The 13125-nt window shown below is 38.3% G+C and overlaps 1 protein-coding gene across 1 annotated transcript in view; it reads right to left on the bottom strand.

Moving 5' to 3' along the window:
- The window catches only part of LOC149199619 (mitochondrial inner membrane protein OXA1-like), a 162294-nt gene that overhangs the window by 122282 nt on the left and 26887 nt on the right, over positions 1-13125 (bottom strand). The window lies entirely within an intron of this gene.

Consider the following 13125-nt stretch of genomic DNA (forward strand, 5'->3'; position numbering starts at 1 on the left):
ATTGCATTGAGTAGTGTTGAAGTCGAATATATTGCAACTAGTGATGCTGGTCGAGAACTTGTTTGGCTTAGAAAGTTGCTATCAGATTTGTTTGAAGGACCATTGGACCCTACCATTATACAGTGTGACAACCAGACTTGTTTAAGGTTGACAAAGGACCCAGTTTTTCATGCTAGGACAAAGCATATTAATAATAAGTGTCACTATATTCAAAGTTTGGTACAAGATGGGGTCATGAAGCTACAGTATATCTCAACAGAAAAACAAGTAGCTGATATATTGACGAAGTCTCTTCTGAATGATAAGCTTGAGTACTTGAAAACAAGCTTCAATTGTAGATATCTCCTCCCTGGTTGAGAGGGAGTGATGAGGGTTGAGAGGGAGTGATGAGGGACACCGTAATCTCCACTAGGCTAGGACTAACAGTTGTAAATCTAGTGAAGTGGTAGGGAAAATGGAGGATTGGATAAACATTTGAGACTGTTACTTCTTGAGGATTGGGAATCCAAGATAGAAGTAGTGTCCAAGACCGATATTCTTTGAGGATGAGGTAGGGCATCCAAGATAAGAGTGGTCGAAGAGGAACGATATTCTTTGAGGATTGGGAATCCAAGATAAGAATAGTCTTCGAAGGACATCCCTGGTGAACATCTAGATGGGGTATGTGCCTTGAGAGGTTGTGGTGATGGTGTCCATATGTATGCCTCTCAGCGTTGTGCTCTAATCTAGTGGAGAGTTGGAGCTTTTCAGTCAAGGCATTGCTAAAGATTGAAAATATTGGTTATGATTTTGATGCTTGAAGATGGCTTATCAATTAGACTCTTCTTATGAGAATATTTCAATTTGAGTATCCTTGTACCCTGTTGTAGAATTATGAATACCTCCCTAGTTAAGAGGGAGTGTTGGAAAATGTAACTAGGTTCGGTCTTCATAATTATCTTTGTACTTGTATCAATATATATTTCTTGCAAAAAGCAAAAAGAAGGAAAAGAAAATTATTATTATCATTACTTTTCTAGTCAAGCATGTTCTTCATGCTTCTAGGGTTTATTGAGTCAAGAAGAAAATTTATCATGTGTCAAAGTCCCATTTGGACTATTTTGTATCAAAAGAAAAAAATTATTTTTGAGTTTAAAAGAGTCATTTTGACCCCCAAGACCAAGTCGGCCCTGCCAAGAGAAGTCGGCCTAGAAGAGGCCCAATTCAACCACATGGATGGCTATAAAAGGAAGAGACTTCATCCTCATTTGCACACTCACTCACTCAAGTTCGATCTTTGAACAAGAAGAAGAAGAAAAATAGCAAAAGTCAAAGAAGAAAAAGCAAGAAGTCAAAGGAGAAAGAAAAAGTGGAAATTTCTTGTTTTTTGCCCACACGTGCAAGAGTTCCAGGTAATATGTGTGTAACAAACTTAGACCCTTAGGACCTTGTTACTAAAGAAGTCACTATAGAGTGTTTTTTTTCACTTGACTAATTATTTTTGCTTTTCAACGATAAATAATTAATCGAGCTTTTTCACTCATAACCTCCAAAGTTGGAGTGTGTCTTAATAATTGGGCCTTGAGTGGTTTTCTAAGTCTAGGATCAATGCATATTAACATGCTAGGCATTTCCCAAAGTCTCACTGAATTTGACTAGGTATTTCTAGGATTTTTTTAATAATCAAAAATTTCTGGCATAATGGGAATTTTTAATAAAATTTGTATGTAAAAATTAAAAAGTGGCACTAGGAAATGTTGTATGGTATGTGAGTACTCAAAGTACCAACATTATCCTAGAACCCACTTTGGGGTGCAAAAAATAAATATTTCCTCACCAAAATTTACTTTTACTCAAAAGTGAGGAAATAAGACAAGGAAATTGAAAAATTAATAAACCAGGGAGACATTAAAAACATGATCCCAGTCAAAGAAGGTCTCCATCACTCAAGTCAAGTGACAAGGCAAATAAAGTCAAGGGCTAACATGGAAGCCACTCAAGCATCACTAGTTAAGGGATCTAGTGACTCTCCATCACCACAAGTTGGTTGCTCGTTAGTGGACCAGTTATGTGGGACGAATTCCCCAAGGGGGGGTCGAGTTTCCTTGTTGTGATGAGCCAATTAAAGGGGAAGTTAAGTAGGAGTGAGGGGAGTTAACTCCAGCCTCACTGCCCTTCCATATACACTTGTCCCTTAATTGTACTACATTGCCAGTTAAGAGGATCCGCGCACAACACCTAAAGCTTACACGCAGGCAACCTTTGAGGATAAGTGTAGCACTCTTGAAGAGAGTTGGGATATGGCTGAGTTATATGGCATGATCATGAGAGGTTCACTCCCCATATGCCACTTAACTCCTACACTTGTCCCACATAGCAATAGGTTTAGCCTGGTGAAAAAATACGATTTCCCTCACATAGTCTTGCTATAGCCAATACGCTACCACCTATAGAAGTCTTCATTCGCTTATGGAATTCGACCTGCATTGGATTTCCATCAAGAAGACACTTGAAGCTTGAGCTTAGAAAATTGTTGCCAAATTGGTTTTGTACTTTTCATATCATTCATCAATAAACAAAGACTTTGGAGGTGTAATGGTGTCAAGTCTTGTGTGGTATTCTTGAGCATTTGAGGTAACTTGTACTTGTTCATATGTTTAATTGCTTTCAATTTTGTAGCCTAGGCCCTAGCTAGGGCCAGTATTGTCTAAGGAGAAGGCCATAAGTGTTTATTGCCTTCTTGGTTTACTTACATTCTAGGTTTGATTATTACATGCAATTCTTGATTGAATTGCATGTTTAATCTTGTCATTGTGTAAGTAACCACCTAAGCTACTAATGTTGTATTGCAAGATCTCTTTTAGTGTGATACAAGTTACTCTCAAGCTTGGAGGTGGAGCCATTCTCAGTTGAATCAACCATCTTCAAGCCACTTGCAAAAGCACTAGTCTCACCACACCAACCGATTCTCCAAAGAGCTTCAAAAAGGGATATCAAGGATCCCCAAATCTCTTCTTTCTTCCCCCATGTAAATATCAAAGCTTCTTGGTTACCTTTTGAGTGTTTTACATCATTATATCGAGCATCTAAGGATTCATTTGAATTGTGGTCCTAACAGCAGTAGATGTGCTAAGAAAAGACCAAGTTTTTTTGGCCTTTCCATGGCCAAATAGAGTAGGAACTTATAGCTCTAGTCATAGAAGTTTTTACTTGGTACTTTTGACTAACACATGCTAGTAGTTGTAAAGAGTTTTTTTTATCATATTCTAACTTCATTTGCCTGTTGGTTTTTAGCAAGCCCTCGCCATAACAAGGGGAGAAGCTGGTGAATTTCGTCCAGGATTGAGCATTTCAAGCACCTAAAGAAGACATACAACCTCCTACCTTGTAAAAACCAATAAATTCACCATTGTAACCTCTTCAAGAGCTTCTTGATCCCTTTAATCTTTCAAGGGATCAATTTGTAACTCCTCCAATTACTCTCACTCCCTTTATTCACAAGGGAGTACTTCTTCTTCTCTTGATTTGATCCCTCTATTCACAAGAGGTAGGGGATTTCCCCCGTAAGCATCCCTCATCCCCATTTGGGGATCTTCTTGTGGTTGTCTCTTTTTTTGGTTGCTTTTGTGGTTGGATTTAAAATTAACTTAGAGTAGATAATCACATCATAACATTAGAGTAGGTTGCAAATTTCCTTCATTTCATGCAATCTAGCTTAGTTTCTATTTCATTCCAACAATCTAATTGCGATCTAGTTTAGTTTCTTTTCCATTTCATTGAAGCAATCTAGAGTAGTTTTCCTTTCTTGTTTTAGATTAGATCTAATTTCATTAGTTAAATTTCATTTTTGCAAAGAGTAATAAACCTCTGGCAAGTTCCAATGGCTTGCTGGTTGAAGTAGATTAACTAGGGACCCTTCCACTTCTATATCTTCTTATTCTGAGACTGGAGGAAACCGGTAAACGCTTGACTTGAGAAGAAAGACTTTGAGCTTGTTCCCTTAGTGTTGGACCTCCTTGCAAGCAGGCTGATTTGTGGGGTCTCAGGGGTACTCATTGAAGCCTAAGCTTCCTTGTGGGATCCCCTTGCAACTTTCCTCGACCTAAGGCCTAAAGAGGAAGCTAATCTTCAATTAGTTTTAATTCTGCAACACTTAGCCTGTTGTGCACACACACACGAAATTAACTCAAATCAAAATGGAAATCTAACCTTAATTAAAATCAACCAAGTACACTCTCCATCACATTTCATTTTCAGCACCTTGTACTTGATCAGTGTCTTATTGCCTCTTTACATTTCAAGCTTATTTACTTTGGGAAATTGTCATTTTCAATTTCAAGTACATTTCAATTCAAGCACTTGATTTTCCAAGTACCTTATTTTCCAGCAATTTACATTTCAAGTACTTTACTTCAAGCATCTACTTATACAAGCACTCTTTTGGCACTGGTCTTATTGGTCATATCTTTTGCTTATCAAGTACTTCATTCATTTTCTTATCACTGTTACATCTATGGTTTATGAATGATTCACGATGCTTATGATTATTTACTTATGAATGCTTTGAAGTATATGCTATGGTTCATTTTGTTGATGGTGGAATTGTATCTTGCCTAATTTCCTTTAACACCTAGAACTTGATTTACTTTTCTTAGTTTAATCAAGCCTTAGTTTATTTTGTCTCATAAGGTTCACTGCCCTTGGCTTCCCCCCTTGGCTTCGGTAGGAGTTAACCTAGACGGAGGAGTTGAGATTTGAGTGGAAGCTGCTCAACTCAAGACTTGCCCCCAAGGCCACACCAAATGGAGTTAAAGATTTTCTCCATGTTAACCCAGGTGCGGATTTAGGCAGCAACCGGTAGGGTTCACTTGCTGGTTGTCATTCACGCATCAATTTTAGCAAGTTATTTATTGGGGAAAAGTAGTGTAATTGTCAGATCTAACCCCCACCTTGATCCAAGTTTAGATTTTCTCCGTTTTACACTTGTATCTAGCCTTTTGGTTGCAGATCTGCAAGTTTGGAGGGTTTTTTCCTTGTTGGACCTTTGTTTTCCATCCACTATAAACAATTTCTACAACCTTACGAGTGTGTATTTTATACTAGAGCTTGGTGTTTTCGGCTCTACATTTATTTATAGTCACATTTTTTTACATTCAAGTTGAGTTTCTTTCATTTTCCAGCTGTCACAATTGCTAAATAAGTTTCAGGAAAATTTATGGATAAATAGACATAACATAGAAATCTGAAAATCAATTTCCAGCTACCAAGAAATTGAATTTTCAAACAAATTTTAATAGAGGGGAGGAGGCCCTTAAAGCCTCTGTAATCAACCTCTATCCATCCCACACTTTGGAATAACTGCCTAGAGGTATTTTGACATAGTGGGTTGGCTGATAAACATAAAATAGGTTGTTGTCCCTATACTTTCACACATACTTTACAGTGTTTCATACGGGACAAGTTGTTCTCAGTTGTAACTAATAAAAAAAATTCATTTTGTTAGGATAAATTTAGTAGACCAAAATCAATAAGTCATACGCCATATCTTTATTTCGGCTACTAACATCTATTGTTAGAAATTCGCATTGTTTTAGCACTATTTTACGCAGGACAGTAGACGTAATGAAAACACCTCAACCCCATTGATTCCACATAATGCATTGAAATTTGAAAATCTATCGGAGTTGCTGGGGGGTGTTTAGGGACTCTTCCTTTGGCTATTTAGGGGGTGTTGGGCCTAAATAGTGGGGGCTTGGACTGAGGTGACAATGGGTTCCTGCCCTGTTTGTGTCCACCTAACAAGATTGTCAAGACCTTAGTAGTCGTGCTAAAAAAATCAATAACAAAGACAACTGCAGAGAAAAGTGCCTAGTCAAAACCACACGATGAGAAAGAAGACAAGTAGATTGCAAAGAGAGATGGCTAACCAGACCTAAGTGAGGAGGATTAATGGAATGTAGAGTAGAATGACAAAGAAACAGTGACCAAAAAAAGAGACCTGCGGATCTCAGGTATATCTAGGTAATATGGCAAAGAAATAGTCCTGAATGAAGGAAGTTACACCAGCTCTGATATCACCATTAGAATCACGCAAATAAGGCATAGATTGATGATAAGCGTGAGATGCTTATTCAAATGATACACATATTAATACATTTCTTTGGCCCTTGGATTCATCTTCCAAGAGGTCCTCTGGACTCCCTAAGGCTCTTCATATTCCTTAAGTGAATATGACAAATTCACATAATTCATGAGGATTATGCTTCCAACAGGTGGTAAGCCTTAAGCCACCATTTAGTGGAAGACTTTAGCTTCTGCTAGCCATTGGGTTTGTAGTCATCCCAAAACAACCATATTCAAAGAGTACATTCAGCCATTGGCCATTGGCAGCTAACCTTATCTCTCTACTTGGACTCACAAGAGCCCTTTGGATTAAGGGGGGAAATGTTGGACACCTAATCTATTGAGGTCTGGAATATGAGCCATCATCGGGAGTCCAAGAAACTTAGAAGATGAATCCAACAGTCTACCCATGTATTTATATGTCTATCATTTTAATGATAATGCAACTCACGCATATCTTCATTCCTAGTGTGCAGTCTAACAATGTGCACTTAATATATGTTGAAGGGTTTACTCAAAATACCATCCACAAATGTGGGGAGGCATCCTTTGGTTATTCCCACAATCTTTTCATAGGGAGAAAAAGATAGGATAGTTTTATCAACGTCCAACAAATGACTATAAATAGGATAATAGTACCACTAAGTACAATAATATCAATAAACTTTGGTAGTCGCAAGACTAATCATAAATTAAAACAAAAACAAATATAGTCTCTACAAGCAAGAAATAACATTGGGAAGAACTAGAGTGATACATAGATCACGAAGGGCTAAAAGCCAAACTCCCTAGAGGAATATCTAGAAAGAGGCTTCAAGGGGAGGGGAAAAAGTCTCAATTCTTCGTGCACCTATCACCTAAAAAGAAGCACAAAACATTGTTATCCTATAGTTCATCAACCTTTGTGTGTCTCTCCTAGCATCCAAGGTCGTATAGGAGAAAATCATGATAAATATTGTCTAAAAAAGCTATAAGCACTATTCTGGAGAGTGTCTCGCCATCTCAAGCAAGCAGGATTTCAGTGAGGTTAAGATGCAAAGGACATGTCAGAAAGGCAATGCATGTCCCAAGATTTGAATAAGCAACTCCACATGGGTTTTGTTAGCGAAGGAACACCCCAAGGTCTCACAGATGTGGCCCCTACTGGAATGGTGTTGTTATTTGTTTGTCTTTTGGTGCCCTTTCTTAGTCAAGCACCAAAAATAAGGACGAGATCGTCCTAGTAGTGTATTGTGAGGTTATGGATGAACCAGTGTTGCACAAAGTGCGGATGAAGCAGGTGTTTTTTCTTGAAGCGAAGCGTCGTTTTCCAAAAATCCTTGGAGGTGAAGCATCCTAGTAGCATCTATTTTGCGTTTATATTAAAAAAGAAAAAAGAAAAAAAAAACATCCAAAATGCCAAATTAGTTGCACAATATATGAAAGCATGCATACTTGTACATAAGTCATAATAGAAATGGCATCCATAGTAGATTAATGATTAATTATTCGAGCATCAACCATCTAGAATCTAGATTCTATCAATTTCAAACAAACATTCATATAATAGAAAGTAGACCATTACCTTATGGAATGAAATAGGTTATCTAGCAACTATCAACAATAACACAACCAAATAGTTATGTTTACAAAATAGACCATCTACACACCGAAGTATGAAGACCAAAAGGTGTAGAACAATACATTGAGCTAGTTGCTAAACACCTCTCTACTAAAGAAGTGTTCACCAATTGTGAAAGCACCCATGTTGCCAAATGTTGTAGTTGTGGGGTAGCATCGCCATTCATGTTCCACCACTCCTTCACAAACAATATTCCACCATTACTTATATTGAGATCCTCATCACTAACATCATCCTTCATTCTTCTTCTCTTGACTAGCCTTTGCTTCTACCTCAAATCTCTAGGGACATTAGTCAACATCGCCCAATTTTGACCAAACAACTTAATCCAAGCCTTAAAATATGGTAGAAAAAGTTTAACATGCCTGATCAATGATTTTGGTTTCAGTGAAAGGTACTTTTTTGCTAAGGCCATGACAAAGGAGTTCAACAATCAACACCACCAACACTGGAGTGCATATAGTGCTTGGTGCTCTCGATTAAATGCCAATCACATACAAACATACATGATAAAATATAACAAAATAATGCAATCCCATTGATCCTAAAATCCTAAAAACTGTTAAGTCTGTTGAATTTTGAATGGGGTATGAAATTCTATTTTCTCCATATCAAGTTCGGTGAGGTTGGAACCACTCTCAAACATCCTAAGTCAATTAATGATAAAGTTAAAAATTTAAGTAAAAGGATGAAAATGAAAGATAGTTGAATGTCACTTTTACTTAAACATTACCATTTGGGAACATCTAGGAAACATATAGGAGCACCTAGGGAGCTTCTAGTAAGCATGATTCTTAGATAGTTGTTCCAAAATTCCAGGAACCGTGCAAATCTAGCCCAAAGCATGGTTTAGGTTTTTGGAATCACAGTTCCAAGGGCGCTTCAGTCACAGTTCCACACAGTGTTTGATTCCAGGGTTCGGTGTGTTGGGAGGGGAGGGATAGTTCCTACAACACTGGGACGAAGCATGGAAGAGTGACGCTCAAGTTCCCCTTTCATGAATAGGGCTAAACACCACTAGTTCAAATATCCAAAAAAGATGGAGAGGGAATTTTGGGACTCCCAAAAGAGGCAATAGAAAATTGTGTTGTTAATATTGCCGAGAAAATATCGAGAAAATATCGCGATATTTTCTTCCCTGAAAATATCACGATATTTTCGAAATATCGCTGATATTTCGGCAAAATATTGTGCTACGAACTCAAATATCGCCGAGCAGGCTGGGACGCGGCCAGAAAAGTGATTTTGGTAGATTTATCTACTCATTTTGGTTTCTTAGTCTTGGAGAAGGAAGGGGAAAAGCTTTGTGGTGGTTTTCAAGGAGGGATTGACGATCAAACAGCCATTATCACCACCAACTAAAAAAAAATTGTGGATCAAAGATTGAAGATCAGTGAGACAAACCTCATTTCTTCCATTAATAGGTATGTTCTTAAAAATCGCTATGTTAATGATTTTTTTCTCAGATTTAGGGTTATGCTTGCTTGCCTCTTTGCCTACCAACATTTTGCTTCTTTGTTTTTTTTTTCCATTTGCTATGATTTTCATGCCCATGAGCCAATGCAAGGGTTTTCTCCATATTTGGACAACAAGCTTCATTTTTTTTAACTTTCTTATGCACCCTCTTATTGCCATTTTTCATTCACATTGCAAATAATGTAGTAAAAAAAAATATTTTTTAAAATGAGGTGGTTATTACTTATTATTTTTTGTGTATGGGTGTTTAATGCCAATTTTTTGTTTTTTTGGTGCCCTAGGTTTGAATTAGTTCACTACAAATATGCCAAAAGCCTTGGACCCATTTTGGGAGTATGGGGAGCCTGATGGTGGGACAAATCGGGCATATCTATCATGCAAATTGTGTGGGACCAAGATGACAGGAGGGGTTACGCGATTGAAATACCATCTGGCTAGACTCCCTGGACATGATGTTGGGCTTTGTACGGTTTCTAGTGCGGAGCTTATACAAAAAGCTCTTGAAGCAATTGATGAAAAAGACATAAAGAAGGAAGAGGCAAAAAGAAATAAGGTTGAACGTGCAAGTAGACCTTTCGGGATATCTTCTTCTGATTTTGAGGTTGAGGGTAGTGGGAGGGGCTCCACAGCGTCACCTACTAGTGCTAATGTTACTGGGAGTGGGAGGTCATCATTTTTTGTTCCACGAACAGGACATGGAGCACAACCTTCCATAAAATCAGTTGTTAAAAAAAAGGAGAAGCAAGAAGCAAATAGAGTTATGGGGAGGTGTCTTTTCTGGAGCGACTTACCTCTCAGCGTCACCAAAACCAATCCATTTTGGCAGCCAATGTGTGATGCTATTGTTGTTGTGGTTCCAGGGTACAAAAGTGCTACATATGAGGAGTTGTAGGGGCCAATCCTTCAAGCAGAAAAGCAAGACATGGAAGTGTCTAGATGCACAGTGATGTTTGATGGTTGGACAAATAGGAAGGGTAGGACCCTTCTAAATTTCTTGGTACATTGTCCTAAAGGTACCATGTTTATTAAATCAGTGGATGCATCAACGCATATAAAAGAGGCAGCAATGATATGTGAGTTGTTAGATGGGTTCATCTGGGAGATCGATGTGTAGAATGTGGTGCAAGTCATAACAGATAATGCAGTGAATTGTGTCTGTCAGTAGGATGCTTATGGAGAGGCACCGCACATTATTCTGGACTCCATGTGCAACACATTGTATCGATTGGTTGCATGAGGATATGGGGAAACTCTCCTTCATCAAGGAGGTGATTGATATGGCTACGAGCGTCCCCAAGTTTATATATAACTATGCTTTTGTTCTTAGCCTCATCAAGAGCTACACTAGAAACAAGGAGTCGTGGCATCCTGCTATCACACATTTTACCACCAACTTTATTACTCTTTAGTCTTTGCTTCGATGCTAGTTTGAGTTGAAGCAAATGTTTGTTTCTGATAAGTGGCGTGATTGTAGATACAACAAGAGACAGGATGCGAGAGCCATTGCAAAAACAGTGTACATTGACACATTTTCACAGGGAGTAGAAGAAGTGTGCTTAGTTAGTGAACCTATAATAAAGGTTCTGAGATTGGTAGATGGGGACAAGCCTGCAATGGCTTATTTGTATGAGCCCATGGATAAGGCCAAGGAGGTCATCCGTTCTTATTATGAAAACAAGGGTTTTATTGGGCTTGATAACCATATGATGATATGGGATGTGATTGATAGTCGGTGGACAGGGATGCTTCATCGGCCCATTCATGCAGCAGCACTCATACTCCACCTCGCATTTTCATACTAATGCGCCTTTGATTTTGATGGAGAGGTGATGGAAGGGCTCCATTATCCTGATCCTGAGCTTTGTAGCAAAATCAATCGCGAGATACAGTTTTATCGGGATTGTGTTGACCTATTTGGCTTTGATGATGCTATTAGGGAAAGGACCCTCGTCATGCCACGTAAGTGACAAGTCATCACTCATTAGAATTTTCAATTTAGAATTTACTTATTTATAATTCTAGATATTAAATTCAATTATGTAACTTTTTTTCTTCTTTTTTTTTCGATGTGGTTCACGGGGCACCAGAGGTGGGCCGCTACGTCCACGTAGACAGGCACGGCCATCAGGCCTACCCCCGAGGGCGTCGAGGAGATTTGACCCCGTGACCTCTCAAACGGGAGAGTACTATCAACGGGAACTCGACCATTTGAGCTATCCCTCGGGGGCTTCAATTATGTAACTTTTATTTGAAAGTTTAATTATGTTTTAAGTTTTTGACTTTTTTATTTCTTTATTTTATTGTAGATATTTGGTGGCGAAGATATGGTGCAAGGGCACCAAATTTGCAGAAATTGGCCATAAGAATCCTTAGTCAAACATGTAGCTCTTTAGAGTGTGAGCGCAATTGGAGTGTATTTGAGAAAATACACTCAAAAAAGCGCAACAAGTATAACTTTGAGCTTCAGCCTTCAGTTGAGCAATTACATTTATTGTAATTTTAATTTATGACCCTCAAGTGTCAAGAGTCAAGACTCATTAGTTTTTTTTACACTCTTACAGGTTGGAGTTCTCACGCCTCAATGATTTAGTGTATGTGCATTACAATCTCCGACTTCGAGTGAAGCAAATAGAAACACCAATGGATCCAGATGCCATTTCCTTAGACAATATTGATGTATTGTCTCAATGGAGGGTGGAGTCTGAGGTGCCCATCTTGGAGGAGTCACTTGCATGGTTAGAGCTAGAGGAACCATTAGAACATGGGCAACAAGAGGAAGAGGAAGAGGAGAAGGAGGAAGAGGAGAAGGAGGAGACTGCGGGGGCATCAGCGTCAGCACCATCTGCTATAGATATAAGAGAGGACAGCTCCATAACCAATAGTCATTATTTGACATTAGGTGCAGAGGCAGGGCCTTCTACTGCTAGGGGCAGGCCTGGCAAATAGCCCATCACTTTTTCTCGTAAAAGGGGGAGAGGGCATTGATCTCAGATAGATAGCTGCTAGTTTTATTTGTTTTGCTACATATAACTCATGATGATGAGATACTTTTATATATGTGATGTTATTTTGTATTGGTTCTCCACATTTGAGTCCTTGATTGGACAATTATCAGGGATCAACAAGATTTGGTATCGCCTTTGATGTATCATTTTTATTTTACATCCACTACATCATATATATCAGTGCTTTCTTCATATTTATGTGCCAATGTGTTTATTTCATGTTGTTATTGCTTTATATGTTTAAAAATCTGAAGAAAAAAATGAATATATTATGCATTTTTTATGTTTGCCGATATTTTGTCGATATTTTCGCCGATATTGCCGATAAGATGTTTTTTAGACCCTCACTGATATTTTGTCGATACCGATATTTTCAACATTGATAGAAATATCCCTATATCTCATAGAAAATAGGGTATCGTAAACAAAGTGTCCCTCCATCTTTATCTCCTACATGAAATAGAGTTAGCAAACCTTGTCATCCTATGGAATCTAATGCTTAGCCTCCACTCAAAGCCTATCGTAACCCATTCAAAACTAGCCCAAATGAGCATGTGCATCCAATACCAAAGTGTGTAAGGAGGTTGAACAATAAGGTTGTCTCTCAACTCCATCAAGTGCTCTCCATAGAAGGCCATATTAAGCTTTGACCCAACTTTCTAGTCAAAGAAAGTGGCCTGGATATATTCCCTATATATGTCATCTTTAAGAAGCTCCTACTTATTTGACAGGAGATATCCAAGGGCACCCAAACAATACTTGGTTGGAGGGATGTGGTCCGTTGAAATATCAACCAACCAAAGAAGCCTTCAAATATTTTATTCTAATTCTAATGACTGTAATATTATAGACATGTGGACATATTTCTATTTTTAGGCATACTATATGTGGCAAGCTTCCCCTATCTATTCCATATATTTG

Source organism: Pinus tabuliformis, chromosome 2_1, assembly GCF_031772625.1.
Source record: "Pinus tabuliformis cultivar Carrire ecotype Pingquan chromosome 2_1, CPIR1, whole genome shotgun sequence".
NCBI lineage: Eukaryota > Viridiplantae > Streptophyta > Pinopsida > Pinales > Pinaceae > Pinus > Pinus tabuliformis.